The sequence below is a fragment of the Chinchilla lanigera genome, unplaced genomic scaffold (genome assembly GCF_000276665.1).
Source record: "Chinchilla lanigera isolate Chin_1 unplaced genomic scaffold, ChiLan1.0 scaffold00022, whole genome shotgun sequence".
NCBI classification, from domain to species: Eukaryota; Metazoa; Chordata; class Mammalia; order Rodentia; family Chinchillidae; genus Chinchilla; species Chinchilla lanigera.
In genome coordinates, this window is record NW_004955423.1 from 23506336 (window position 1) to 23520617 (window position 14282).

Below are 14282 nucleotides of genomic sequence, written 5' to 3' on the forward strand. Positions count from 1 at the left end.
CTTCCCATTTCCCAGTACCTATTATGCACTGTGGTCCTTATTTACACTTTTGGTTTCTCACACCAGAGACAGTGCAGTATTCACACGTGTGTCTGATTTCACGTAACAGGGAAGAGCCCGTGTGTTTGAAAACGTCAAAGCGTATGGTGATGCCCACTCAAGAGTGAGGGCGATGACTTCCCTGTTTTGCACAGGGTGCTGTGGGGAGCCAGGAAATGCTTCCACAAAACACGAAAGGTCAGGCCAGTACGGGGGTGTACACCTGTCATCCCAGCACTCGGGAGGCTGAGGCAGGAGAATTGCTGCCAGTTCCCAGCCAGCCTGGGCTACATGGTGAGTTCAAGGCCAGCCTGAGGAGACCCCATTCCAGTGAACTCACAGACACTGAGAATGGAGGGCTGGCCCTCAGGAGAAGCTGGGTTACAGCCTGGGTATCTGGGTGGTTTAGTGTGAAATCTGTGGAAAGGGGGGTCCTTTAACCCTGCCGTTGGGGCAAGGCCCATTTTCCAGGCGAAAGGGAAAAGTCTACACACCAGAGCCTCGCCTTGCATCTTTGTGACCTTCAGGGTTGTTGTTTCTTTTTTTTTTTTTTTTTTTTTTGAGTCTCCTGGAAGGGAGAAAGGCCTGAGCCGTTTCTCATGTCCTGAGCCCACGGTTTTCCTTAAAAGTCAGTATTAATCATGGTCTTCCTCGTCTCCTTTCTGCCTGTCGTTATTTCTTCTATCCTGCCTCAGCTGGACAGGTGAGCCTGACTGCAGGACATCGTCACCTAGGCTGCAGGGGTGGCAGGGGGCATCACACACCGCGGGCCACACAGCGCGCACGCCCTGGGCAGGAAGAGCAGGCACCGGCCGGGGTGAGACCCTGGGAACAAGAGGGTGAGCTGCCGCATCTTCCAGAGGACGGGACTGCCCGTTGAGCTGCGTGTGCTGCAGGGAGGGAAGCCCATCAGAGCGAGACTGGGTGGGCACAGCGGAAGTGGCCCAAGGGCACGTCCAGCCAGCTGGGCCACAGCTGGAGAGAGCAGGAACCGACGGCAGGGCGCAGGGGAGGTGCCCGCAGCAAGCCCGGCAGCTCGGCAGTCAAGGGCGTCAGAGGCCCATACCACTTCCGGGGTGAGGGCAGGGTCACGGCTTCTGGGATAGGTGCAGGCTCAGCGCTTGGGGGACGAGTGCAGGACAAGGGAGCGGAGCTGCGGGTGTCGCAGCCTGGGTGGATCCTTGCTTTAGGAGAAATGGGGATTAAATTAAAAGCGACTCTCTGAATTTACAGGCAAGCACTTTCATCAGAAAGACAGAGAGGAGACAGGCCCAGGACCTACTGGGGGGCAGCTCGGGCCTCGCTGAGGCAGAGGGTCAGCTGGAGACCCCCCGGCAGGAGGTGGCTTTACGGGTGAGCAGGGGGGTCAGGGCTCTGGCTGAAGCTCCTGTTGCTCTGCGTTCCGGCTCTGGAGGACGCCTCGCGGCCTGAGGGGTGATTCAGTGCGGTGAGAGGGCTCTCTGTGGCAGCTTCTGTCACAGCAGGCTCTGCTTTCCCCAGGACGCAGGTGACTTCTGTTCCGGAACAGCGGCTGGGGCTTCTGAGAGTCATTCTGGGCAGTGGGAACTGAGCGCTGTGGACCTGGTGATCGGGAGCCCTGGGAATCTTGACAGTGACGTCAGTGACTCTGACGTTCGTGTCCTGAAGGGGAATGAGATAGGTGGGTAAACCTAGGGCTGATTAAATTTTGTTAAACCACCAACTTTAAAAACTGAAGTTGGCCCAGCATGCAGAAGGTCCTGGGTTTGATGCCATACTGAAAAAGAAAAGAAAAAGAAAAAAGTATGGGTAACAACTTATGCCAAGTGTGGTGTCACATGCCTGTAATCCCAGCACTCAGGAGGTTGAGGCAGGAGGACTGCTGCAAGTTCGAGGCCAGCCTGGACTACAAAATGAGTTCAAGACCAGCCTGAACTGTATAGCAAGACCCTGTCTCAAAGAGACAAAAAAAAGAAAAGAAAAGAAAAGAAAAAGACCCCAATGATGAACATACCTGTATCTAAAGTTTTAAGATAAAGGATACACCAGGAAGGCCAAGCTTTGTCTTGCTTGTAGCTACCTATTGGGCATTCGTAGCAGAAGTAAAGGCACACAAGTTTTAGCTCAAACTACTTTTAAATTTCTGACAGTCTCAGAAGAAAACACAACTCATGCTTTTGAGGAGCAACGGGCTTAAGGTGCAGGAGTTTTCCAGGGACTCGGAAACAGGGAGGCTAAGATGTGGGCTTTGCTTCCCTTCTCTCCCACAGTGCTTTGCGTTTATAGCGCCGGTCTGGGCCCGTGGTGGATCCGACAAGTCCTGCAGCCCAGCGTCTTCCTCAGCAGGAGCTGAAGTCTGTCGTAAGGCAAACAGTCACGTTTGTCACCGGAAGAAAATCTTGTTTGAAGATCTGGACACTGCTGTGCATCCGCAGTAGCTTCCCGGGCTCCCAGGGGTGCCGGGACAAACCCAGCGTGTATTCCGTGGAGGGAACAGAGGAGATGATCATGAGTGGTGCGAGGGCTCCTCAAGAAACCCGCAAGTCACAGAACCGGGGGAGGCCACGGTGTGCAGTGTGTGGCCGGGAAGGCTTCCTGGGAGCTGCAATTTACGCTGGAAGTGGAACAGGAAGGTTCTGGATGGGGAGAGTGGATGGGCTGCAGGTGCAGCGTAGGAGCCCGTGTGGGGAAGGACTCCAGACCGGAAGTGTGGATTGTTCAGAAGATGGAAGACGGACGGCTCACACCAGGGACGAAGAGCGAAGTCATGTACTGCTTGTCTTTCTCTGCCTGGCTCTTCTCGCTGGATAGCACATCCTTAGGATCATTCAAGCAGTCACACGATTTTCTCCTTTTTAAGGGCTACATAGTGTTCCACTGTGTGCTAAAGACATAGATCCCATTTTCTTTATCCATCAACCCATTGACAGGTACTTGGGGTGATCCTGTGCCCTGGCAGCTGTGAACAGTGCCACATAAACACAGGGATGCAGACCTGTCCTGTCTCCCCTGATGTCCCACCAGGAGCAGGGCGGCTGGACCATGTGAAATCGCTTAAAGATTGGAAGGGAAGGAAGGAGAGAGAAAGCTCTGGCCCAGGCACATCCAGGGGCAAAGGTGGCTGCGGCTGGTCCTCACCTCCCTGACTGGTACACCCCAGCAGCCCTACTGTGTGCCGAGGAGGTCACCGCCCCTTCTTGTGCCCGGGCCGGGGCATCAGAGCCCTCCCCCTGCCGGCCCTGGCTCCGGGAGCCCAGCTGTGCTGTGACCCTCAGTGGGACCCGAAGATGGGCCAGGAGGAGGTGAGGGTCGGTGGCCGTCCACCCCGGCCCCAGCCGTGACCCTGGGGAGGGACGGTGTCTCTGGGATGTTAGATCAGGAGGTCTGAGCGCAAACCTGCAATAGGACAGAGCTGAAATGAAAACCGGCGGCAGCCTGAGGAGGGCGCAGTCCCCGGGACACCCACCAAGGGCCGCAGCTGGGCTCTATCTGGCAGCCTCAGGCAAGCCTCTGGAGAGCCCACGAGGTAGAAAGGAAGAGGGTCCCCTTCAGAGGACGGTGAAAGACACCGGAAGTGAAGCCTCTGACCCTGAGTCACATAAGCCGGGGCGGCAGACACCACGATGAAGCAGGTCCCACCGAGTCACGGCCCCGGCTCTCGGGCCCTGTCCCTGTCCCGAATTCCTGTCACGGGCCTGTCCCTGCCTCACACGGCTCAGCCCCGAACAGACAGACAGCACAGGACAGAATTTGCCTCTCCAAGTACGACACCCGGTGAAACTGTCAGTGCTTGTTAAAATCAGAAGCAAACACAAAAACAAGAGCTTCTCTGAAGGCTCGTCAGTGCCATCCCACTCAGCAAACGTTCTCTGAATTTCAGCGCCGTAACAGATGTGGGCCGAGATGCCCCCAGGGGAGGCGAGAGGCCGAAGGAGCTCGGGCAGTCCGCACACGCTCGGTTCCCGTGCTCAAAGAGCCTTCGTCTGTAGGTAGAAGCCCTCAGCTGTCGGAGGTGCATTGCACACATCTGAAAAACAATTTAGCTATAGAAAAAAAGAGAATAAAAAACATTGTCCAACATGAACTCAAACCAGGCCAAAAGTGCCAGCCACTGAGGCCCACCCCTGGGTCGGCCGGGTCTCATTAGTGGCGCAGAGCTGTGTCCTCAGGGTGCAGCCAAAGAGGAAGGAGAGGATGTGAGAAAGGGGGGCTGAGTTACCCTCACCTCTGCACGGGCCGGAGACCCCAAATGTGCCTCTCAAGATGAACCTCTCTATAAGCAGCCCCTGGAGAAATCTAGTAAATCTGCAGAAATCAGACTCTAGTAAATCAGACTAGTAAATCTAGTAAATCAGACTCCTAGGCAGGTAGGGAAACTCCCAGAGCTTCCTGCCTGCCGGGCAGAGCTGGGACGCTGGGTCCTTTGCTAGGGCTCAACAGAGTGCCCAGGCTGAGTGGGCTACACCCCAGAAGTGTGTTTTCTTTGGGTCCAGGAGACCGGAAGTCTGAGGTGCAGGGGTTGGCAGCTTTGATGTTTCTCCAAGGCTGACTTCCGGCCACGCCCTTACCAGGCTTTCCTGTGTGGGTGCACTGCATGGTCAGACTTTTACTTGTATGAGATTCCCATCAGATTGGATCAGGGCCCACCCTAGACTTCGTTCTGACTCTGTGGTCCCTTGAAAGGTCCTATCTGGCAAAGCGGTTACAATCCGCTGTTGACAGAGCCCACACCCCACCTCCCCATCACGCAGAGCCAGAGCAAGTCCCCCACCGCTTCTCAGCCCTGGAAGGTTATCTCCCCTGTATCGCTCTCCTCTTCACCTTGCACTACCCTGCCTGGCCTGCCTGGCTTCTCAGCAGACCCCTGGGTCCTGGGGCAGACCTTGGGTTCCCTTCTTTCTGTCTTCACCTTTCCCAGATTGCCACTGGCCTGTCCCCACGTGCCCAGCTCCACTTCCCCGAAAGCCATTTTCATCATCGGGTAGTTTCTTCCTCCAGGAAATGTCCCCACCCACGCCAGCCTGAGCCCTTGCCTGCCCGGGAACCCATTGCCAGGAGCCGGGAGAAAAAGCTGCAGCACCACTGCAGCCGGCCAGAGGACAAAGGGGCTGTTCATTCACTGAGCAAATATTGGTTGAGCATGTGCTGCTTTCCCATCTACGCTGGTTGCTGGGGTTACGGCAATGAGCAAAACACAGAGTCCAGCTCCAGGAGAACCCATGTGTCCACACTTGCTGGACAACAAAATACCAGGGTTGATCGAAAACTCGGGGAATGTTTAAAGTTTTAAAAATTTATTACTGTAGCAGACACATTTCCATGAGTCCCCTCCAAACCCTCCTCTCACTTTGCACACACCCATCCCACCTTCCCGGCCACGTCCTGCAGCAGCTCTGGCGTTCTCTCTCCTGAGGTCTTTAGCTGTGCTGTCCTGGCTGCCTCGACATCCTGAATCAATTTAAAATGACTCCCTTTCCCGGTCACTTTGCCTGTGGAGAAGAGATGGAAGTTGCACGGTGCCAGATCCGGTCAATAAGGTGGACAAGGACAGAGCTTTGTGTTTTTAGGAGTCTCTCTTTCAGATGGCTTTGGGAGCAACACTCACGATATTTTTTATCAAACCTGATAAAGACACTGAAGAAAGTAGACCTCTGGACTCGCTTCAGAAAGTGGCAAGAACAGTGGGACGTGTGTTACAGGTAAAAGGCAGGGTTCTGAGGGAGATTAAAGGTAATGTGCCTTTACTGTAATAAATGTTTTTAATGTAGGCATTCCCATATATTCTGATCATGCCCAGATTCTGATCACTAAACACGGGGCATCACAAACATCTAGCATTTGGTAGGGAGGGAAGGGAGAGACAATGACATAAGGACAAAGAGAGACTTTCGGTGGTACGTTATCATCTTGCTTGTAGTGTATAGAGATTCAAAACTTGTACTGCACATGTAAAATGTGTGGGGTTTATTGCATGTCAAAGATACCTCAGTACAGTTGTTGAAACATAAAGTCATCCTGGTCAAAAAGATGACAAGGTGTGTGTGTGTGTGTGTGTGTGTGTGTGTGTGTGTGCACGTGTGTGCAGTGTATGCATGTGTATGTGTGCGTGTGTGTGCATGTGTATGTGCACGTGTGTGCGTGTATGTACACATGTGTGCGTGTGTGTGCATGTGTGCACACGTTCATGGTGAAGGGCTGGCAAGAGGCTTTTAAAGATAAGAAAAGGGACCAGACCTGTAAGGTATTTTACCATCTTAAATGTCGCACTTTAGAAAGCCTTCAGACCCGTGATTTCAGTGTCTGGGAATTAGAAGCCTGGGGTTCCGATGGCTTTCCTAGTGTCCTCTGAGTCATCTCCGGCCATTAATACTGTGAATAACAACTCCTTTCATGTCAGCAGCCGCTTAGATCCCGGCCCATAAGAGGTGCTCGAAACCCATTATCTCCCTTGTCCTTTCGACTCCCCTCCGAACAGCCAGCATTATACCCGGACAGGAGTGAGGACCGAGCCGGGGTAAACACACGCAGCTGGAAAACTCAAGAGCTTCTATTTAAATCCAGCTCAGCCTGGGCCCCAACCCTAAGCTGTCTCATTTTAATACCACCCCGCATGAATAATTACCTGCAGTTTGATTCCAGATATTAGCTGGGATTGTGTAAATCATACATTAGGATCTCGGAGGGTGCTGCGGAGGTTTTGGAACTGGACAGAGTGGCGGTCACACAACATTATCGAAGTACTAATGCCGCTGAACCGCACGTGGAGAAATAGTTCGTGTAAACAAAATTCAAATTAATGAGGTGAAGTCTGATGTGAACTTCATCCATAAGAAATACACAAGTGTTTAGTAACATGTGGCATTTTTCGTCATTAAAATTGGTGAACTCAAGTGACATCTCCAGCCCTGTCTTCTATTATGGAGCTCTCTGGAAATACTCTTACAGCTGCAGACCAGGACGCAGGGACACCCCGGGGGTGCATGTGCCTGAGGGGGCATGAAGGGAGCTCTGTGCAGTCAGGTGGCCTGGGCGTCTGCCCCGCCTTGACCTTGAGCGAGGCTTTGTACTTCCCCAGAGCTTAGTTTCCAGAAAGCAAGGCTCACACCACCTGCTCTTCCTGCCTCCAGGCTTTCTAGTGAGGCTCCAGAAAGATCCTTGCAAACCGCAGGAAGCGCTGCCGTGATCACCCAAACGCCTCGACTGGCAGGGGAGGCTGGTCCACGGCAGAGCCCTGGGGTCAGAGGACCTCGCTCACCAAGCAGCCCGTGGGGCGGAAGTGGGGTCTGTGCTTGAGCAGCACTGCTTCCGTTTCCTGCCTCTCCTGAGGGTCTCAGGGAAGAGGCTGACTCCAGGACCTGGAGCCTGGGTGGAAAGGGAGCGGCCCCCGAGCCCCAGCACTGACACGGCTGAAGAAACATTTCTGAGATAAGCGGAGGGCCAGCAGAGTCAGAACCGAGGCCTGGACGCACAGCCCCAAGCGCGGGCACACTCGCAGAGGACTCGGTGGTGAGCAGGCAGGAGCCACCCCCAGGCCCCGCCTAGTGCTCCCCCAGAATCATGACCCAGCAGGGCTGGTGATGGGCAGTGCTGGCTTCGCAGGCGGCTGGAGGTGCAGCGGCGGAATCTGGAATGCGGGGCAAGCAAAGACCACGGGACACAGATCCAGGCTGAACTCTGCCTGGCTCTTCCCCTGCCTGGCCCTGAGCTCCTGGGAAGCTGAGTCGGGACGCTGAGCCTCATTTCCTTGTGCTCGGGTCAGAACAATCACACCTGCTTCGCCGAGTTATTGTAAGGAAGGCAGAGCATCTGCAGCTAAATAAACGGCTATCGCTTTAACCCTTGCTGAGCTGTCTTCGGAAGCATTTCTACAAGTACTTTGATTCGACTGAACCCAGATAAGCCGCCAGACTGCTTTCCTTCCCTGACTGCCCTTCTGGGGAGGAGGGCCCCTGCACCCCAGCACCCACCTTTCCTCCTAGCCCTTTGCACCCAAGGCTCTGCACTGACAACCAGGGGCTCCAGGGCCTCAAAAGTCGTTCCACACTGGAGGCTGTGGATCTGCACCTGGTTCAGACCCTGGCCTCCTAGCTACTTAGACCGTGGCCTTGGAATCTGGCAGACAAACGCGAGGCTTTGACTTGCAGCCAACTTTCAGGGAGGTTCTCTGCACATCCATCCCTATGACACAGCTGCCAGCGCTGGGTGGGCTGGGTGTGGACGCTCCCTCGGGTGACCTGAACGCACAGTGCCTCTTGCTCCCTCCTCTGCCCCTTCCTGGCTGCTCTCTGGAAAGTGGACAGGGTAGGCACGCAATGTACGTGCCGAGTAAATAAACAGCGTTCTCCTCCCTTCTTTCCCTTCCTATAACAAAACAGCTGGGAGAGGGTGGGCCACTCCGGGTAGTCTGTAGAGAGCCCACCCTGGGCACCAGCAGGGCTTGGGTGGCTCTGTACCTGGGGCCAGGCACCCTCCCAATCAATGGCATCTGTGTAGCATTACGGTCTTGCTATTCACTTCCTGTCTTCGTGCAAATCCAGAGACCCCTGCAGTGATGAGGTGTGAAGACTCCCAGGAAGACAGCATTTAGATTTAGCTGAAACCTGCCGGTTCAGGAGCAGTCGTGGCCCCGGTTCTGTCTGGAATGACCAAGGAGAAATGAGGAGCGGCCGATACGCTCCGGGGACAGCACAGCTACAGAGCTGCTGACCTCTGGCACGGCAGTGACAACAGCCCGAGACATGGCCAGGACAGCGGGGACACCACTTCCCTCCCCGGTCTAGAAGGGACTTCATAGAGGAAGAATCTGAGGCTTGGGCAGGCCTGCATGCTGTAGCTAGTGTGTTCATTGCAGTTTTTTTAAAAAAGCATAAAAATGGCCACAGTGTGCACTACTGAATACAGCGGGAATTATTCCCCAGGGGAATAAGTGTAACTCCCAACCTGCTAGATGTCAATATGCCCAGTCTGTGTTCCCCAAAATCAAAGAATAAATTTTAAGGAACAGCGGAGATTAAGAGTAGGAAAACTTCGCGCAGAAGGAGCGCTCCTGAGAGCTCCTGAGAGACAGGAGGGGACCCGAAAGCAGGTTCCTAACACGCCCACTTCTCAAAGGAAGCTGAATAGAGCAAAATCACAAGGTGGGTCTGAAGTGAGCCAAAACTACGATCCCCCAGTAAGTTTACAAGTGTAGCCTCTTAGGTAATATTGATCCATTGGGGAAGCAGCTCATGCAGCAAGTGTACAAGGAAAGAACAAAGACCCTCCTCTAGGAAGGGATGGCTCAGAGGGGCCCTGGTCACACCTCCGGGCCTCCAAGAGCTGCAGCCACACAGTCTTGGAGCAGCATCCTCCACTCCACCTTGTTCCTAGCAACCTGTTTGGCTCACGCTGGACCACAAATCAGATCTACTTCCATGGCACTGTGCTAAGTGACAGAAGGAAGGAAGATGGAAGGAGAAGACAGAGAAAAGAAAGAGGGTAAGGAGGAGGCAGTCGGGCAAAGTAGCTCATCTCTCTTACAGAGATTTCCTCTTCATTCCTGAGTTTCACCCAGTTCTTTTTCAGGCTTTGTGTAGCAGAAAGAATGATTTCAAGACCCAAGAATGTCGGAGTCCTTCAACATATACTCAGCACCTATTCTGCTGCGTTCAGAAGCAGAGACAGGGAAGATGCAGCCATGACCCTCAGGAGCACCCCTCTAACAGAGCCTGGCAGCTACCTCTCCGTGAGGTGCTGGCACCCCAGTGCCTCCTCCCAGGAGCATTCCCTTCCTCTCTCGGGTCGTGTGCTTTGCGTGGAGATGAGTGTGAGGCCTCAGCCAGACACAGGGACAACACGGAACTCAAACTGAGTGCACCAGCAGCCTGCAGAGGCTCCACTGCCGAAACCCTTCATGACCGCCTTCTTCACCAAGCACTCAGAGAATTCTTCGCTCGCTCTTCCAAAAAATAGGAAAGAACCGTTTCTCAGGTGGTTCCATAAGACCAGTATTGCTCTGATTTGGGTTGCAGGTTTACAAGTAGCCAACCTGAGAGCATTATTCAGTTCTCCTCGCTGCTGATTGGCTGCTGCCCTGTAGCCCACCTCTGGCAGATGCACCAGCATCCCCGCATCGTGACAGGCTGCTGTACCGGGTGCATCTCAAGCGTTCTCGGTTCTGTTCTTGAAGCCCTAAGATCCCTAAGACGCGGCCAAAGCACTCTGCACCTTCTAAGCCTTTATTAATGCAGTATTTTATTAAATTAAATTTCATAACTATGGGAGACACAGCACATTTAGTGTCTAAACTATAAAAATAGACATTTTCTGACCGTATCTGACATTCACCTCGTTGATCACTTGTTTTCTGTGTTGGGTTGACGGCCAAGTCGCCATGGGGAGCAAACCAACCCGAGCACAGGCTACATCCTCTCCTCGGGAAACAGACTGTGTCCCAACATTTTCTAAGCGACGTCACTGCAACTCAGAATGTCTTGCACTGCTTTTGGAGTAGCCCACAAAGGCCATTTTATACCAAGTCTGGCTAAGAGGCAGCTTGTAAACCTCACTGACCTGAGAGATCCCAAGGAAGCCTCATCCAGGGCTCCCGTCACCTAGCTTTGCCTCTCCCAGCAGGGCAGACTCCGAGGGAGCTCGGGATTTGCCTTACTGTGCGTCTGTCTCAGTGGGATGCCAGGGGAGCAGAGCCAGGACTGCATCTCCCTGTTCTCCACAGACCACTAGCCCTTCAAACAGTGCCTGGCATGAGTGTGGACTCGGGGATACCAACTGAATGACCTGATGGCCTCAATGGCCAAAACACCCAGGAAGTTAGTCAGCACAGCACAAGAAGACCACACGAGGTGGTGGGAGAAGCTCAGCAGAGAAGAAGCGGGAAGCACAAATCCCCACCCTTTCTTTAAAAAGCTCTTTATCCGTATATGTTTGTGATACATAATAATTGCCTTTGCTTTGGGGAATTGATCCACAGGCACACAGTGATAAGGCAAGAGAGACTCCATTTTCTCTTTTTAGCTCCTTGTTAAGAGAAGTCACTTAAGCTGTAGTTGACCCCACTCTTCACCCCCTCCCCCTTGATTAGCCATCAACCCACTTAAAGGAGAGCAGAGCCATAAAATGGGAACAGAACAAACAGGACAAACTGGGAAGTGGGCTAAAAGTTAAACCACAATGGTCATCTGGAATCCGGCTGTCCAGCAACTTTTGGGAAAGTTTTGTAGCCATTATGTGACATTCTCGTAAAATTCCCAAAAAAATGAGGTAATGGTTACTATGGAAACCTAAAAATGCACTTAAACAGAAGGTGAGACCCAGATCGGCTCAGACATCTTCTCTGCAGAGCTCCTGGTTAGAGACTGTCCGTCAGCCGGCTCAATAAAGCTTTGTTTGTCCCTCCTCTTTCAGTCTCTTATGAATGCCACTCTCATTGAAGTCACTCGCCATATCAATAGCATCTTGACCCTCTTTACCCCTCCTGCCTTCCCCATCCCCTCCCCACAGAGGCGATCTGCCTCTTCCCTCAATCTCTCTTCCAGTTTGCCCTTGAAGTTACTTATACTTTAGGTTTCTCATATTAGAGAAACCATGCGGTATTTAACCTCTGTGATTTATTTAACTTAGTATTATGGTCCCAGGATCCACCCATTTCCCTATGATGACTCAGCTTTACCCCTCTTGAGTAGTTCTCCATGGTGGGTAGCTGCCACGCTTTCTTTATCCACTCATCTGCTGATGGACAGAGGCTGCCTCCACGATTCAGGCATTGTAAGCTGTGCTGATGTGAACGTGGATCCTGTGATCGGATGACTTTACTCTTTCGGGGAGTTACCTAGAAGCAGTATAGCTGAGTCAACTAGAGTTGCTATTTTTATTTTTCTGAGGCATCCCCACGCTACTTATTTCCATAGTGGTTCTGGTATTTTACATTCCCACCAACAATGTAGAAGGGCTCCTTTTGCTCCCACAGCCTCAGCAGCATTTGTGGTCTTCTGGCGGTAGCCATTCTTTCCGGCTAAGGCAGAGCATCATTGTTGCTGGTTTGCAGTTCTCTAATGGCCAGAGATGTCATACATTTTTTCACGTACTTTTGGCCATTTGTACTTCTAAGAAGTGTCTGTTCATTTATGTTGCTCGTTTTTATTGAGTCTTAATTTTTTCAGTGCTTCCTATATTCTAGACATCAGTCCTCTCTCCAAGAAACAGTGGGCAAATGTTTTTCCCATCCTGCAGGTTGTCTGTTCACTCTGTTGATTGTTTTCTTTGTTGGGCAGATTTTCAATTTTGAATAATCCCATTTGTGGACCCTTGCTATTATATCTTGTGTAACTGAGGTTCTTTTCAAGAACTGCTTGCTTCTGCCTATATCTTCAAGAGTTATAACAATCTTTTCCAGCAGATTTAATGTTCTGTTTAAGGTCTTTGATCCATTTGGAACAAATCCTTTCACTTGGCTTGACACATGGGCATCAGCAGGTATCTGCGAATCCGTCTCCCCAGTGTAACACAGCTCTACGGTCCTTCCCAGAGGGAAGCCGAAGGGTCTGGGTGAGTCCCTGCTTTCACTTACCTTGTACAATGCTGCTGGAAGAGGGTTGGCTTGATTAGAGAAAGACAGAGACTCGCACGAGAAGGTTCTGACGGTACTGAAAGAGACCTCTGAGGAGCCTGAAGGACTTGGCAAGCGAGGCTCTTTAGTATGCCTGCCCTTTCCCCCAAACACTTAACAGTTCTGTCCTAACGCTAAGCATGTCCTTAGTGTCCTTGTGGGCATCATTTGTAATTAGGGCCACTTCTGAGCTCATGACAAGTCTGGAGAAATAGAATTTCATGATATAATGAGGTCAGAGGCAGAACGGACCCGGGTAAAGGAGGTGCATATCTACGAGAGGGAGAAGGCCAGTAAGGAGTGAACGGGCAAAGAGATGGGAAATCCATCCTAAGAAAAGGAGCAAAGGCAGCGGAGAGGAAGAAATGGTGGGTGAACTGTTTCTCCCCGGGGAAGCGTCAGGCAGAGCGACTGGTTTGGGGCAAGCAAGGGAGGTTCGTGTGGGTGGGCGGGGGGAGAGCCCCTGCTCTTCTGTGGGTGGTGTTTCACTGCTGCTTAGTGGAGGTCATTCTCCTTTTACTCACGCTTTAATTCTTGTGTGGCTGGGATGCAGTTCTGCTTTTTTTTTTTTTTTTTAAAGAGAAAAGAACAAAAACAAAGATAAAAACAAAACAACACAAAAGCTATAAAAATGATACACAATTTCAAAACAAGATGATAGGAGATCAAAATACCATTGGGGTGCAGTTTTGATGTCTTAACCTATCATCTACTCTCCCCTGCTTTCCTGGCATCCAGCAGGCAGTCAGCCCTGGTGAAGAAGAATCAAAATCAGCCTGAAAAATCTCTCCCCTGCACAGCCAATTTGCCCTAAGAATCATCGAAGAAAAAGGCTTTGAAAGACATCTCATGCCAGATGGGGAGGATGAGGCAGAGAGGTCTCTGTCTCCTAGCATGTGGGAACCCCACATGAGATTCCAGAGCCACAGGGGTGGGGGAGGACCTTGCTGCCTCCCGGGGTGCTGCAGCTTAGGGACAGGGCCTCAGGGCCTGCACAGTGAATGACGGCACCTGCTGGATTCCACAAGGTTGCTGAACAAGCCCTGGGTCCCAAGCAGGGGATGGAGGCACGCCCCTGAGTCTGAGGGTGACGATGACACCTCAATGGCTTTGGGGGAGCACAGGACATTATTTCACACTCCCCAGCCCTCAGTAACCAAACTAGATCCCCAGAAGGACACGCAGAAGGCCAAGCCCTCACTGCCTGAGCATACGACCTTCCTGGGAACGACGGATTCAGGGCATGGGATCCCAGAATATGAGACCTCGGCATCTTGAAATTTTTAACATTTGTTTCCAAGATGAAATTACCAGCCACCTGGGCCGAGGATCTTTGTTAACAGAACTCCTTCACCTGGAAACACAAGGCTCACCGGAGGATTCGCCTGCAGAAGAACCTGGGCTTGTCTGCTCCTCCCGTGGGCCCCACTGGTGACCAAGTCTCACATCACAAGCCAGGACGACCGTGTGACTAACCTGGGGAGCCGGCACTCACCTGTGGCCTGACTTACCTGGCTTTGCCTTCTGCCACACTAAGCTCCTGGCCGGAGCTCCTGTGACGGCGAAAGGATAAATGAGACAACACAGACTTCACTACACATTGGTTTTGCCAGACCCAGAGCCTCCACAAGAAAATAACACCTAGGAAGGGCTTAGCTTC

At 52.3% G+C, this 14282-nt stretch overlaps 1 long non-coding RNA gene across 2 annotated transcripts in view; it reads right to left on the reverse strand.

The window, feature by feature from the left end:
• Positions 1-614: 614 nt before the first annotated feature.
• Positions 615-14282, reverse strand: part of LOC102014146 — a 69483-nt gene continuing 55815 nt past the window's right edge. Inside the window, exon 5 of one of the 2 annotated variants that reach the window (XR_260988.2) lies at positions 615-1680. This is a non-coding gene — a long non-coding RNA (uncharacterized LOC102014146). Of the gene's footprint in view, positions 1681-2018; positions 5508-14282 lie in introns of those variants that run through there. The other variant, XR_001234114.1, reaches the window with a different exon arrangement.